The 16,015-nt window shown below is 37.3% G+C and overlaps 1 protein-coding gene across 50 annotated transcripts in view; it reads left to right on the top strand.

Annotated features, from left to right (window-relative positions):
* Positions 1-16,015, top strand: part of RIMS1 (regulating synaptic membrane exocytosis 1) — a 472,981-nt gene that overhangs the window by 385,601 nt on the left and 71,365 nt on the right. The gene's annotated exons all lie outside the window — the stretch shown is intronic.

The raw sequence follows: 16,015 nt of genomic DNA, 5'->3' as shown, positions 1-16,015 counted from the left end.
GGCTGTAAGTCACACGACAGTCCTTAGAGTAGCCAGTTAGAGCTCTCGGGGCAGGTGAGTAGATTCTCCTGGTGAGGGCGTGCCTTGCAAACCTTTAAGACAGTTTAAGGGGAAGCTGCGCTGGTCCAGTTTGAACAGCTCCAGCCTGCTTTGTTCTTACTGTTCTACTCTGTCAATTCATTTTAGATTTACTAAGATACGTTTAGTTAAATTCTGGGAAGGTCAGCAGAGTATTAGGGAAATGCTTCCTGTATAATAAACAATAAAAATGGTCAGTTATAATAAAGTTTTCAAAATTGAATAGAAACCCAGGATATCTTATGAAGATGGGAGTTATTTGTTGAAATGATCATGTGTAATTAGATCTTAGAGACAATGTCTGTCAATTGGGAAAAAATAACTACTCTACACATGGAGTTGTAAAGTACGTCGTGACTTTTTGTTACTTGTAGAAATCTATCTCCCTGTAGCTTTATTTCTTCTCTTAGGATTAAATTAGATCATTTTTAACATTTAAAAGATTTTAAAGAGCATGTTCAATGGAAATTGTAGATAATGATAATTAGAAACTTTTCTTCAATGAGAAAAATAAGTCAGTGTGTGTTTGGAAGAGGGTGTAAAAACGTATCTTAGTCAAGCTGAAATAAAATCTTTGAAAGCTCAAAAACAAACCATATTAATAACTTTACTTGTAATACATGTTAGTCTATTTGTGATATTGTCTATTTGTGATATTGTCTATTTGTGATATTGTCTATTTGTGATATTGTCTAAATCATAACTGATTGTGTACAGTGAGTATAACTTTCCAATTTGATTTAATTATCCTAAAAGAAGTTACACATTTAATTTACTATTCCGTTGTTAAATAAAATAAGAACATAATTCTCCCTGCTTAATTATTATTTTCCCCACAATATACAAGAAATTATCGATAACTTATGTACTGCTAACAGCACATCTTCAGTGTAATAGATTATTAGAAAGGTATAAAGTTTATACATCTTTTAAGTGCAAGGAAAATAACATAGGTGATAAATCCTAAAGTGAATCGACAATATTAAAGCAGCTTTCAAATACAACCAATTTATTCCCTAGGAATAGTTTTCAAAGAGAAAATAATTTCAACTTTGGGCTTCCAGTTCCTGTTCACGGTACAGGATATGTTTGTAGCTGTGATCTTGGCTTTCGACACAGAGGCCAGGAGCAGTGCATTCACTCTGGGGCTATGACCGATGTCCAGAAGTACCAGCTTTGGATTCAGGCTAGGCTCGGGTGTAAGAGACCCACTCCTTTGCTAAGACACTGACTGACTCTGCTTCAATGCTCTGTAGTTTCCACAGCATATGAGGGCTTCCTCAAGGGCCACTTATGCCACCCTTTTGTCTTTGATGTGCTCTAATTACCACATAGACCAGCTATGTGTAGGATGCTCTGTGCTCTATTAGCGATCAAATAGCAGGGTGACTGTTTTGAGAGGCCGTCAAATTGTTACTATATTTTTATGCCAAGACATATAAAATGGGAATTTTCTAACAGATTCTTAAGTTTCTATTTATCTTCTGTGTTTATGTGTTTATATCTGCATGTTGGAGAACTGACTGCTGATTATAAACCTGGCAGTATTATGTGGATGGGTAGCTAACAGTTTTAATGGTCACCAAGCATGAACTCTGGTTATCAACGTTAAATACCGGTGCTTCAGGAAAATCTTCATATTTCTGTGGTAATTATCCTATTATTTGAAATGGATACGATATCCTTTCACTCAAAACTAGTGCTTCCGAAACTTCACCTATTTCACGTGTCACTTTCATATGTTGCCATGACTGCGTAACACATGTATACAGCACACAATATCATGAGTGCTGTAACAGCTCAGGGAGTGTAGCAGTTAATAATCTCATTTTATAAATAAAATAAAATGAAGCAACCTATTAACTTTACTGGGCAGTAGGCAGTAGAGCTAGAATTGAGAGCCCTGTGATTTAACCTCTTTATTTTTATGTAGTGAATCTCTTTATCTCTAATAATATAAAGTCTATTTTGTCTTACATGACAAATTTTAAACTAGTGTTCAGTCTAACTTTTCACATCCTTTTATTTTTAATCTTTCTCTTAAAGGGTATGAGTTATGTGTGAGTTATATCTCTTGTAACCATCATAGAACTGGATTTAGATTTTCTTTTTTCCTTCTCATTTGACAATCTGTATCATTTAGTTGGCTAACTAATGCATTTACATTTATTTTGATTTCTTACGTATTTGGAATTCTTTCTACTATCTTGTTTTATGTTTTCAATATTTATTGTTCTGTTTTTTCCTCTTTCCTGATTGGTTTTGAATCAAATTGTTTTTATTTCATTTCTTTATTATTCTGGAAATTATATTATTTCTATGATTTTAGTGCCTAATTTAGTGTTTCAAGAATATATATTTCGTTAAGTAATAAATCTAAAAGTTAAAATTACTTCTACTCCCCCCAGAGGAAAAAAAATGACTCTATACACTTTAGCTCCTTTACCATCCCTCCACCATTTGCATATTTTTTGTCCAGTGTTTTAATTATATATTGTTTTCTTTCTCCCATTATTGGATGTTATTTTTTTAAATGCTTTAGAGTAACCCGCATACTTTCTAGTTTCTTTGCTAACCATTTTTCTTGCATCTTAGATCTTCATTTGGGAAGCATTCTCCATCTTCCTGAAATATATGCATTGTATTTTTTTAATTGTTTGTTTATTTATTTATGCAAATCAATGCCACCAGTGAAGATCTCTTAGGACTTAGACCCAGACCCACATTGTCCCTTGTTCTCCAAGGGTCTTGGGTCATGCAGGGATTTCAGTTCTAAGTCCCCTCTGACCCTGGACTCAAGGCTCTAAATTTCTCATCTGCAGAACCTCCCAAGACATTCATAACTCACTTAGCAATCTGTTTTCAGTCCCTTCTTGGTCTTTAGGCCACAGGGATTTTCCTTTCTTTCCTGTGAACATAGGTTTGTATTTTAACAGGTATTTGTTGTCATTTTCCCATCATTTCTAGGTATTGGGGAGGGAAAGGATTTTTCAGAATATCTCATCTACCACTTTGCTAGAAATAGTAGTTCATATTTAATGTGCTACTATTTTCTTAATTTTTAAAAAATTTACTCACTTAAAAGGATAATATTTAAAGCAAAATAAATAAATAAATAATTGTAGCAAGAAGAACTGTGGCCCTAGGGACCTTATACCAAGTTAGAGGGAAAATGCCAGGGCAGGGAAAAGAGAATTGCATCTTGAACTGGTGGTGAGATCTGAGGCACGGGAGGACAAGTGATGGGGATGGGCGGGGGGGGGGGAGGTGAAGGAAGAAAGGAACGAATGAACCAAGGGAAGAAAGGAGGGAGGGAGGAAGGAAAGAGGGAGCTCCAGCAGAGAAAGGCCCCTTGAATGGTGAGGAGAAACGGAAGCTGGGAACGGATAAATGACATGGGGGCAAAGGTAGATTACAGCCCAGAGGCAGGCAGAGATTCTTGTGTGGGGGGGTGGAATTTAATGAGGGAGCCCAGGTGGGCCATAGATTAAGGGAGCGGTTACTGATCCTGGAATAAAGAGGTCCTTAGAGGCTGCTTTGGACTCAGATGCCCATCTTCGGTTCAGTCTGCTGTGGCCAAGGTGACAGGACACCAAGCACATGAAGCTGGGCACGACGGATGCCGGGGGCCCCTTTATTCAAACGGTGGCAGTGGACCTGGGGAGCATGGCCAGTGCAGGATGCTGACAGGCAAACAAACAAATCAAAACAACAAAAAAACCCAACCCTTTAATATCAGGCCTTCACATTCTGTAGACTGATACAAAACCATTTTGCTACACCTAGAAGAATGACCACTGCACCACAGTTATCAGAATTTCATGGACAGTAAGGTAATGGGCTTGGAATAATAACATGGAGAGCTACTGTTTATTTTATAGTTGAAGGTAGTTTACAAAGATGATTCCCCATCGTCCAACAAAGTAGATGTTTCTGTTTATTTTATAAATGAGAAAATGAGATATCTGAGATTTGAAGACATTGTCCAGGGCCATAAATAGCAAATAATGATGCTGTCAATAGAATCTAGGTCTTTCTTATCGTAAAGCTCATAGATTTGTTGTTGTTATTTTTCTTTTTCACTCTGCACACCTATCTTTTAAAACTAGTGAAGTTTTTAAAGGCAGAAATAAAAAAAAGTAAATTCAATGCTAAAATGACATCAGTGATGAGACCTGTGAAGCCGAGGGCATATTTAGAAAGTTTCCCATCCCAACAGCCATATGGACAGACGCAAAATCTGACAAGTGCTAGAGCTTTGGCTCTTCAGAAGGGTTTGGTCCAATAGTACCCCTCCCTCTGAGGTCCCTATTCTGCAGTGAGTGATGCTGAGAAACCCCAGATGTAAGTGTGTGAGTTTGTGCAGATGTCCAGTTGTTTTCATAGGCTCTAGGAAATACTGAAGTGAGCCTTCCCCGCTCCAAACGCCTGACGGCCGTGAGAAATCACGTAGACTTCATTCCATCCAGAGCCCAGCCAGTCGAGGCTGCCCCGCCCTTTGTCAGCTGCAACCCGTGTAACCCAGGACAGAAGCCTGGTAACAGCCACTGAGATCCTCGGTCTGAAGTGCAAATTTAAGGTGTGGAGAAAACCTTGCTGGAAACGGGGACGGGAAGCCGATGGGGACGGCAGGCCATCTAGATCTTATATGTTTATGGTCGGAGTAGACGTGTATAAAGAGGTGTTATGTATGACAACTGAGAACAACCCTGAGAAGGAGGCCTTATCCAGATTCAAGAATTCTCTGAAAGGCTGTGTTTTCCAGACCCTTAGGAAAGATCACTCTTCTGGGAAGAGTTCTCTATGGCCTTTGGCTGCCTCTGTCGTCCTGCATCTTCGTTGTTGCCCCCTTTAGAGTGGGACAGGGTTGACGGACCCTCTAGTGTCAGGCTCTGCTCAGAGTGGATGGAAACGTGCCCACAGAACCTACCATGTCATTATGAAACCAGGATTCGGAAGGGAACTCTGATCGGTCATTATCGATCAAATCACTGCAAAGAGATTTACCCTTATTTTCAAAACACTGTCAGGTATTATTTCCTTCTAAAACTTTTAACTAAATCTGCCCAAAATACGTTGCTGTATCTGTGCATAAATTCTTGATTTGATTTTATCAAAACGTATAAAAGATAAAGCTATAAAAGACTCTTACTATTTACTTTAGTGATATAAAATACATGCTAAATGTCTAATTTTAGTGATATGTTTCCCGCATATTAAATAATAAAAATGATTTAGTTGTAGTATCACACTTACAGCATTAGTTTAGTCTGTAGTTAGTTATATCTTTTATGTGAATTAAGTTTCTAGTTCCAGAAAGTTGTCAGGTGTGAATCTCAGATACGAAGAAGGACATTGGGGAACGTAGCCAGATCAAGTGTGAGGAAGTTGAGGGATGCAAGAGGGTGTGGAAAAGGGAAAATTAATATGATTAGTTAGTAGGAAATAAAGTAGGAAATAGATTATATATGCAGAAGTAAATAAAGAACTGAAAATATATGCTGCCACTATCTATCATCTATCTATCACCTATCATCTATATATATCTATCGTCTATCATCTATCATCTAGCTATTATCTATCTCTCTCTCTATCTTCTATCTATATATCTAGCTATCAGTCTATCTATCTATATCTGCTTTGATACTATCACTAACCAACACTGAGACCTTCACCAAGCACACAGCTTCTGTAGAACTTAATTTATTTTCCTATTTAGTTATTCATTCACTCATTCACCCATTCACCAGTCATTTATTGGGTGCCTATTATATGGAGGTAGGATAGTTGATACCTACTGTATGGTGTGGAGCAAAGCAGACATGATCCCTAGCTCTGTGGTTTTAAGTGAATCTTTATATATATATATATTTTATTATGTGTATAGTCATCTGAAAAATGAGAATCATACCTGCCACTCCTGCCTCACAGGACTGTGTGAGAATAAAACGATAGTGTATGTCAGATGCTCTGGAAGGGTAGTTATGCTGTATGATTATAACTCAGTTACTGCATACAAGATGCGAAGGATTAAGTGAGTTACTTTGTACTTTTCAGAGTTCTCCTTACGTGTCTCACAGGCCAGATGACTACCTAGGGTGTGACACAACACCTTTCAAAATCTGGATTTTGATTGTTAATATTCAATTTTTCCACTTGGTTGTGATTTATGATGAGCTGGATGAATGTGTGTTGGCCCGGAGAAGTTCCATTTCATTAACACGGAGCTTTTTGGAGTCATGCCCTTGGACTGTTGGTTCTAAGGAACATTGCTGTCTGCAGATTGCCATGTACATGTTTGAAACAGGAGAAGAACTAAAGGGTGAAGAGGAGACTTAGCAGTTTTACTAGTATTTGTTTTATTAATTCAAGACCTATGAAATATATTATTAAAAAATAAAGAGGAAGTATTGCTGCCCTAAAAGCATATTGTAAACCAAATGTGGCACAATAAACTCTGGTGCTATGATTTGCAGGAAAAAAATGAAAATATGAGATCTGGTACTAATTCTTTAGCTACTAAGTATTCTGAATTCAGATAATACCATAATTTGGCCAATGGTTTGTGTATTGTGTTGCAAGTCTTCGGTGCAATACATTAAGAAAAAAAATTTCAAAGAAGAGGAAAACTTGCAGACTCTTTGGTCTGTATTGAGCTTAGTTGCTCTATTTTCCTACTGTACACTTTGTTTATGAATCATACACTTGAGGTATGAAGTAGGAGAAGTACTTGGGATTGCTTTGGAGCACATTAGCTTTACACAGTATGATACAAACTATCTCAAGGAATATATTTTATTTTCAAACTCATTGCTTCAGCATGCATAGCTAACAGGCTTGTAGCTGCTACTCTTGGTAACTGTTACTTTTAAAACAATATGGTAAAAACTTTAAAGGCTTTTTTACTTTATCACTATTTTAAGAAAATAATCATTTAGAGCTACAGTTCTTTACTCATTTTTAAATATGATTCCATTGATTTCACCTAGGCCATCTTGAAGCATAGACACAATAACCAAATTTGTATAAATCAACACTCGCCGAATGAATACATAGTACATACCCAGTGCAGTAAATCAAAAACCCTAGACCTTGAAGGGTTCTCAAAAAGCCTTACATGCTAGTTTCCTATAATTAGTTGAAATGTTTTCTAAGTTGTCTGAATCATCCAACATAATTAGTGGTCTTCTTTGCTCCTTTGTAAACTAAGACAACAGTTACGTCAAGAAATCACTTGTGTGTGCCTGTCTTCAGCTTTACGAATTTATAATTTTGTGACTCATTTATACTATTTTATGGTTCAGAAATAATATGAGAGATTTTTTATACATGTTTTACTGAAGTATAGTTGATTTGCAGTGTGTCAAGTGTACAGCAAAGTGATTCAGTTGTACATATATATATATATATATGTATATATACACATATATATATATTCTTTTCAGATTCTTTTCCATTATAGGTTATTACAAGATATTGAGTATAGTTCCCTGGGCTATACAGTAGGTCCTTGTTGGTTATCTATTTTACATATAGTAGTGTGTATATGTTAATCCCAAACTCCTAATTTATCCCTCCCCCACCCCCTTTGGTAACCATAAGTTTGTTTTCTATGTCTGTGAGTCTGTTTCTGTTTTGTAAATAAGTTTGTTTGTATCATTTTTTAGATTCCACATATAAGTGATACCATATGATATTTGTCTTTCTCTGTCTTACTTCACTTAGTACGATAATCTCTAGTTGCATCCATGTTGCTGCAAATGGCACAATTTCGTTCCTTTTTGTGGCTGAGTAATACTCCATTGTATATATTTATCACATCTTCTTTATCCATTCCTCTGTTGATAGACATTTAGGCTGCTTCCATGTCTTGGCTATTGTAAATAGTGCTGCCGTGAACATTGGGGTGCATGTGTCTTTTCGAATTATGGGTTTCCCCGGACATATGGCCAGGAGTGGGATTTCTGGGTCACATGGTAATTCTATTTTCGTTTTTTGAGGAACCTCCATACTGTTCTCCATAGTGGTTGCACCAGTTTACATTCCCACCAACAATATAGAAGGGTTCCCTTTTGAGAGATGATTTTCTAATGTTTCACTATTTACTGAATATTGTACACCAGCTTTTGTTCAACTGTGTGTGTGTGTGTGTGTGTGTGTGGGTGGGTGGGTGCGCGCATATATATTTAACTGAATTTATGGTAGACTGGAAATACACAGATATATGTTTAACTCATCATTTCGTCCCTAAGGTCCCTAAACACTAAGGTCCCTAAACATTTCTTAGAACACATAATAAACAAATTTATTTAATATAGTTTAATATTAAATTAAATTATATTTAATTAATATAATTAAATTAATTAAATATAATTAAATTAATAGTATTTAGTATTTAAACAGTGTAATTACATTTTTTCTACCCCATTATCCACTTAGTTCCCAAGTCAAAAGCTGGAAGCCGCCCTAGTTTTAACTCTCCGCAATCCTCCTGCTAATGCTTTGTTTCTCAATCTTTGAACCATTATCAACCCCCAAGGAGACTTTTGGATGCTCTTTCCCTAAAGCCCTCCCCACAGGACATTTGAACCTCACAGGTACTCTGTGTTTGTACACTGTGGCCCCTTAGAGGACCACAACCATAGTATTAACTGAGATCTCTTTATCCCTCTCACCTCCACCAAGAGCCAGTGATCACCTCTGGAAGCTTATTACTCACATTGACAATTTGTGTTCAAATCAGTCATCAATTGTATTGATTTTACTTCCTACATAGAACTCATGATCACAGACTGAAGATTACAGAGGACAGTTGTTTTTATTCCTCTCTGGTTGCCAACTGAAAATGACCCAAACTTTGTAAGAAAAAGACTGAAAATTCCATCTACTATGAAACTAGGAGACAACTACATCCTTAAATTATAAACTATAGAAAAAAGCCTTCAAATTCAGTGAAATCTGGACTAAAATGAGGAGAAATACCAAGACTGACTTATTCAGCGACTGAATATAACGTAGAGTTCTCCAAAATAAATGGTACAGCCTTAAAAAGCCCAATCAAAAATGCGCAGCTAGGATCTGTGAGAACTAGGGAAAGTTCTAGACCTGGGGCATCCTGAAACAATGTTTCATACCTAAAGGAGCAGCTGACATCTGCTCAGAGGAGAAGCCTCACTGGTCTGCCAGGTTGCCTGTACATAGGAATCAATTTGGACAACACCACTCAGTGCAGTTTGCAGAGAAATAAATTGCTGTAGCACAATCATAACACATACATCTTCATTACTAATCATGTGGAGATTTGGATAACATCACTGGTCTGGATGATTTTAATCTTATCTGAAAATAAGCAATACGATGACACAGCCTTTCCAGCTGTAGGTGTGACAGGATAGCTTGTATCAGATGATCCCGCCTGTAAACCTACAGAAGCTAAACAAGAAGAAACAAACAAATAAAAAACTGTTTGGCGGCACTTGGAAGCAACATAGCAGACAAAGAAGCTGGAGGGATTGCAACCCTTGAAAGAAGGAAAGAACACAAAGTGATGCCACATGTACCTCTTTTTCTATGGAGGGACTTTGCAACCCGGTGACACAGATACTGGAGCAAAGCAAAAAGCAGCATCTTCCCGGGCTGAGGAGACAGATGTCACAGTTCAGGAACTGACAGAGAAGCTGGAAACTGTGAGTGGAGGGTCCCAAAATTTGCTACGGATTCCCCTCATTTGATGACTGCTGAGCTGTGCATGCACAGAAATTAACCGAGAAATTAACCAAACAGCAGCAGCTGGAAGATGAACTTCTGAGCAGACCTTCCAGCAGCTGCCGGGTGCTGGGAGAGGTCCATCCCCTTCAAGTGCGTGGGAAACACTTTGGTGTCCTGGACAAATTCCAGAAGGACCAAACTGGGAATAAGCATCACACACGACGAGTAAGGGCAGACCTTCAAGCCCAGCTCTGAACAGGAACAGGATTAATTCTCTCTGCCAACCAAAAGCAATTTCACCCTTGTTGGAGGAAAATAATATCATCCAGAGCCTCTGTAGGTAGGTTTTCACCCACAACGTCTGGCATCTAATTTAAATTTACAAGGCAAGCTAAAACTTTTAATAGAAAGAGGACCAACCAACTAAAAACTAACAATAGAGTTATCAAAGAAGGACCTTAAAATATCCATGATTAATATGTTCTGGCAAACAAAGGAGAATGGATGCTTTCAGCAGACACCTGGAATCCATTTTTATAAATTGAGCAATAATTCTAAAACTAAAAAATAAAAACCCTAACAACACATTTAATAGGTGGGTTTAATTAATTAATTAATGGCATATTAGAAACAGCAGAACAGAGAATTAGTGAGCTGGTCAGTGGAAAGTATATAAATTGACACAAGAGAAAGAAGAGAAGTTTCAGGAGAACAGGACAGATGTGAGATGTGATGGAAAGGTCTGAGTGTGTAACTGAGTCCCAGAAGGAGAGGAAGTGCAGAAACAATACTTGAATCCTGAAGGGCTGGCTGAGAACTTTCCAACTTTATAAATCCAACGACCTTTCAAATTCTGAAAATATATGAAGAGAAAAACAAATCTAGCAATATCATGATGAGAGTACTGAACATTAAAGAAAAAAAACTTTTCTTAAAAGAATCCTAGGGGGGAAAAAAGAGATTATCTTCAGGGAAGCAGCAGTAAGATTTTGGCTGAAATTTCAACAGATGTTATCAAAGCCCCAAACCAATGGAATGACCAAAGGAAAGAATGCTGCAAGAAAAAATAAAAACATCCAACCCACTGTTTATGCTTAGTACATGTTACCCAGCAAAAATAACCTTCAGACAGTGCACGGATACATGAATGAAACAGCTAAGAATTCATCACCAGCAGACCTGCTCTTTATGTTGGGAGAAAATGGCCCCAGTTGGAAGCTCTAAGCTGGAGGAAGGAATAGAGAACACCAGGGAGAGTTAGTAATAATAACAGTAACAACAACAACATACTGGGGAGAGTTAGTAATAATAACAGTAACAACAACAACAACATAGGGGGAGAGATAGTAATAATAACAGTAATAACAACAACAACCAGGGAGAATTAGTAATAATAATAGTAACAACAACAGTACCCAGTGGTAGTTAAGACGTGTACAAGTAACACCTATAAAATACCTACGTGAAAGGTGGGAGGGGAGCAAAGGAATCAAGCTGCTGTAAAGTTCGTGCATTATTCTAAAAATAGTAACATTTCTAACTTCAGGAAAATTCTGATAAGGTAAATACTTTAATCTTGAGAGTAGCCGCTAACAAATACTAGAAGAACGCACAACTCAGATCCTAATAGTGGAGGAAAATATGCCTAACTAATCTAGCTTGGTAAAAAGGAGAGGTGAAAGGACAAACGGATGTGATCGTTAAAAATAAACAGCCAATAGTCGACTTGACTCTGGCCGTATCAGTAATTGCCTCAAATGTAAACGGACTAAATGCTTATTACCAATATCATGGAATGAAAACAGGAGATATCAGTGCAGGTGACCAAATATTTAAATAACATGAACAATTTTATGCAGATAAGTTTTATACCTGAGATCAAGTCAGCGAACTGACCAACAGGCCAGATCTGGCCCACCGCCTGCTTTTGTGAATAAAGGTTTATTAGGACACATCTGTGCCCATTTGTTTATATATCATCTGTGGCTCTTTTCCCACTACAAGAACAAAGGTGAGACTGTTTGGCCCACAAAGCCTAAAATATTTACCTAACCCTGACTTAGATGAAATCTACAAATTCCTTGAAAAGCACAGCTTACTAAAACTAACATAAGAAGGAATAAAAACACGGAGCAGTCCTGTGATTAAAGATGATCCTATAATTGTTTTAAACCTCCCCACAAGGAAAACTGCTGACCCGGGTGGATTCACTGGTAAGTTTTTCCAAAAATTTAAAGAATAAATGCTCTTAATCATACCCGATATTTCCAGAGAGTAAAGAGGAGAAATACTTCCAAACTCTCTCTGTGAGTCAAGCCTCTACTTGATAAATTTAGTAAGGAGAAGACAGGAAAGTTATAGGCCAAAATCTCTCATTCAATTAGACAAAAGGCCTCCAGCAAAATTTTAGCCAATTGAATCCAGATAGAGAAAGAGATCACTTTGTAAAATTCCATCTGTGGGATTTTGGGACATTTTTGAACATCGGGGGTCTGTTCGACCCCCTGTGGGTTGGGACCCAGCCAGGCTGGATATGATCTCGGGCACCACGGGCCAGTGTTGCCTGCAGTGTCTGGTTAAAGGGAGGCTTCTGATCTGTGTCACAGGGCAATCTATCTGTCGGTCTGTCTGTCTCTATCCATCTCTATGAGACAGAGAAATTTTGAGGGAGAGAATGAGAATACATTATGAAGACAACAGTTTTGTTCTGTAAGTGAGAGACTGGCTTACCATTATGTAATTCATTGTAGAAGGAAAGAAAGAAATCCTCTGATCCTCTCATCATCACAGTAGACACAGCAAAAATTTTAATAAAGATCATTACACATATATGATAAAATATGTTAGTGAACTAAAAAGAGAATTTTCTTAAAATGTTAAAGGTAATCTACCATAACCTAACAACAAGCATCATACTTCATAGGGAAATAGTGAACACTTTCCCCTGAGTTCACGGAAGCCACTTTCACAACCTCTGCTCAACATTATTTGGATGGTCCTAGCCAGTGTTGGACCTGGCAGAGTGGCAATATAGCAAAGAAAAGTAAATAAAAGCAATAAGGATTATAAATGAAGAATGTAAACTGTCATTATTCACAGTCTATATGATTGCACATATAAAAAACTCAGAAGAATCTGCCACAAAATTATTAGAATTAATAAGCGAATTTAGCAATCACTAGATGCAAGGTCAGTATATAAAAATCAGTTGTATTTTTATGTACCAGCAACAAACATTAGGACATGAAATTTATACAATACACCAATACAATATAATCAGAAACATGAAATACCTAGGAATAAATCTAATGCCTAATTAAACTAAGTAGGTAAATGAATTAGAAAGAAACTAAATAAGTAGGAATAAATTAACAATATATAAGTCCTCAATATGAAGAGTACTTATAGCCTCATACATAAAGCCACAGTTGTGTGCAGGTGAAATTCAATAAGAATTACACAGGGACAAGTACTTCTGAAGGTCTGGCCATTTGAAGGGATCGAATATAAATAGTGGTCTCACTCGAGTGCATCCCCTTGGTTCTAAGTGATGCCTGCTATCAAAATAGTTCCACTAGACGTGCTTAGGAAATTTGACGCCATCTTGGTTATCAGTCAACAGGCCCAGAATTTTAACTCCTGGAAATTATGAGCTCGATTCCTGGGGATGATCTCTTGATCAGTAAGTTCCTTTTGTATTGACCATTTGTGATTAGTAACTTGTATATTGATCCAAACTAAAGTGTAGGACTCAAATAATTTGAGTCGACTTCTAGCATTTTTTGTAAACAGTGTAGTGAATTTATGTGTATTACAACCATCTTTTAATACGCCTTTTTAGGCTTACTGTGGAATCATAATAGGCCTCTATGTTCTTTTGGTGTGTTGAAGATATAGAAATTGATTATAATTGTTTTTAAGCTAAATTTGTCCTTAATTTAAGAGTGGGAATCATCTTTACATAGTACCTCATAGGCCTTTCCTGAAAGCATCCTTACTTTCTGAAGATGAGAAGATATTTCAGGCCCGTATTTTTTCATCCTATTCCAAAATTTCATGCCAGCCACCTTACGTTAGAATAAGAAACCAAAATCTGGCAACTAAAGGTGCAGATTTTTTTTTTTTTTTTTTTTTTTTTTTTTTTGCGGTACGCGGCCCTCTCACTGTTGTGGCCTCTCCCATTGCGGAGCACAGGCTCCGGATGCGCAGACTCAGCGGCCATGGCTCACGGGCCCAGCTGCTCCGCGGCATGTGGGATCTTCCCCGACCGGGGCACGAACCCGTGTCCCCTGCATCGGCAGGCGGACTCTCAACCACTGCGCCACCAGGGAAGCCCAAGGTGCAGATCTGATTGCTTATATGATTGATCCCTTGCATGTCTATGAGTTAGAGACAAAGTCTTTTTTGTCTATTTTAGGGAACATGAGCTCATGATGTTTCAATATTATTTTATCAATTTTAAAAAAAATTCTTGTTTGAAATGAGTTTCTACATTGTCTATTACCATCATTTCATTGATTCTACAATGCACACTGGTCTGTACTTTATCATATATAAAATCCGTGTTATTTTACAATGGATGGCATGACATGGTTTAATTAGCAGCATTTTTCTTTCTTAAAAATCCATAAAATAATGCTGTATCTTGCTACTGATGACATAATTGATTTGATTCAGTGCATATAGATTATCCTCCCACCTTTGCCATATTACGGTGAGTTTCGTCACACCAAGTCATACGTGTAATTTATAATTGGACCAAAGCAATATCACCACCAGGCTTTCCTTGCAGTACCTACCAGTATAAGGTCCCCCAAATTCTGCTAAAGTTCAGGATATGACCTTCTTCATTACCTGTAGTTCTAGGACCCTGTAAGCCATGGAACAAATACTAGACCAGTTCTCTGTGAAGCCTTTGTAGGTGTGCAGTCTGCGTATGAAGTACAACTCTTGTCCCTTAATGGTAAGCTGGCCATCCCTGATTAAATAAAATTTGTTCTCAGCTAAATATTTAAGATCAATTAGTCATTTTAACAGAAAACTAAATTCTAATCTTGCATTAATGTAATACTTTTCAGTAAATGACTCATAGACCTTCCCTATTATATTATGAATATTTCCATCAAATAGAGATCGTTAGTCAAAGTTCTATTTTTTTGCTCTTTAGACTTACTGTTTAAAACTACAATAAACCAGGTAAATAATTCACTTTTCCTCAAACCTTTGACAATTTAATGTATTCACCCAAGTTTTGTCTTTTACTCTCCTCATTCCTATTCCAGGTATTTTACTGTAAGAAACAATTTCCTTCTTTTCCTTTGATAAATAAAAACACATCTACTACCTTGAATATGTCACATATTTTTGTCACTTTTTTCTACTTTAGAATGAACCATCCATATTAATTGCAACTTTGAACCTAAGCTTCTATTTTGTAGAGAAAACTTGGAGGTGGATAATGGAGCATAACAGGCTGTCTGTCATAGGCAAGCAATGAAGCAGCCTAGCAAGTTACAGCAGACATAATAAAACATCCTACAAACAACCCAATCAAAAAGTGGGCAGAAGACCTAAATATACATTTCTCCAAAGGAGACATACAGACATACGGATGTCCAAGAGGCACATGAAAAGATGCTCCGCAATAATTATTTGCTAATTATTAGAGAAATGCAAATCAAAACCGCAATGAGGTACCTCCTCACACCGGTCAGAATGGCCATCATTTTAAAATCTACACATAATAAATGCTGGAGAGGGTGTAGAGCAGAGGAAACCCTCCTGCACTGTTGGTGGGAATGTAAATTGGTGCAGTCACTGTGGAGAACAGTATGGAGGTCCCTTAAAAAACTAAAAATAGAACTACCATATGACCCAGCATTCCCACTACTGGGCATATACCCTGAGAAAACCATAATTCAAAATGATACATTCACCCCAGTGTTCATTGCAGGACTATTTACAGTAGCCAAGACATGGAAGCAACCTGAATGCCCATCCATAGACAGATGAATGGATAAAGAAGATGTGGTACACATATACACAATGGAGTATTACTCAGCCATAAAAAAGAATGAAATAATGCCACTTGCAGCAACATGGATAGACCCAGAGATGGTCATACTAAGTGAAGTAAGTCAGACATAGAAAGGCAAATATCATGTGATATCACTTCTATGTGGAATCTAAAAAAAAAAGATACAAATGAAACATTTGCAAAACAGAAATA

The sequence above is a fragment of the Lagenorhynchus albirostris genome, chromosome 12 (genome assembly GCF_949774975.1).
Source record: "Lagenorhynchus albirostris chromosome 12, mLagAlb1.1, whole genome shotgun sequence".
In the NCBI taxonomy this organism is placed as follows: Eukaryota; Metazoa; Chordata; class Mammalia; order Artiodactyla; family Delphinidae; genus Lagenorhynchus; species Lagenorhynchus albirostris.
The sequence above is the reverse complement of the archived record's forward strand: the minus strand, read 5'-3'. Positions and strand labels throughout refer to the sequence as shown.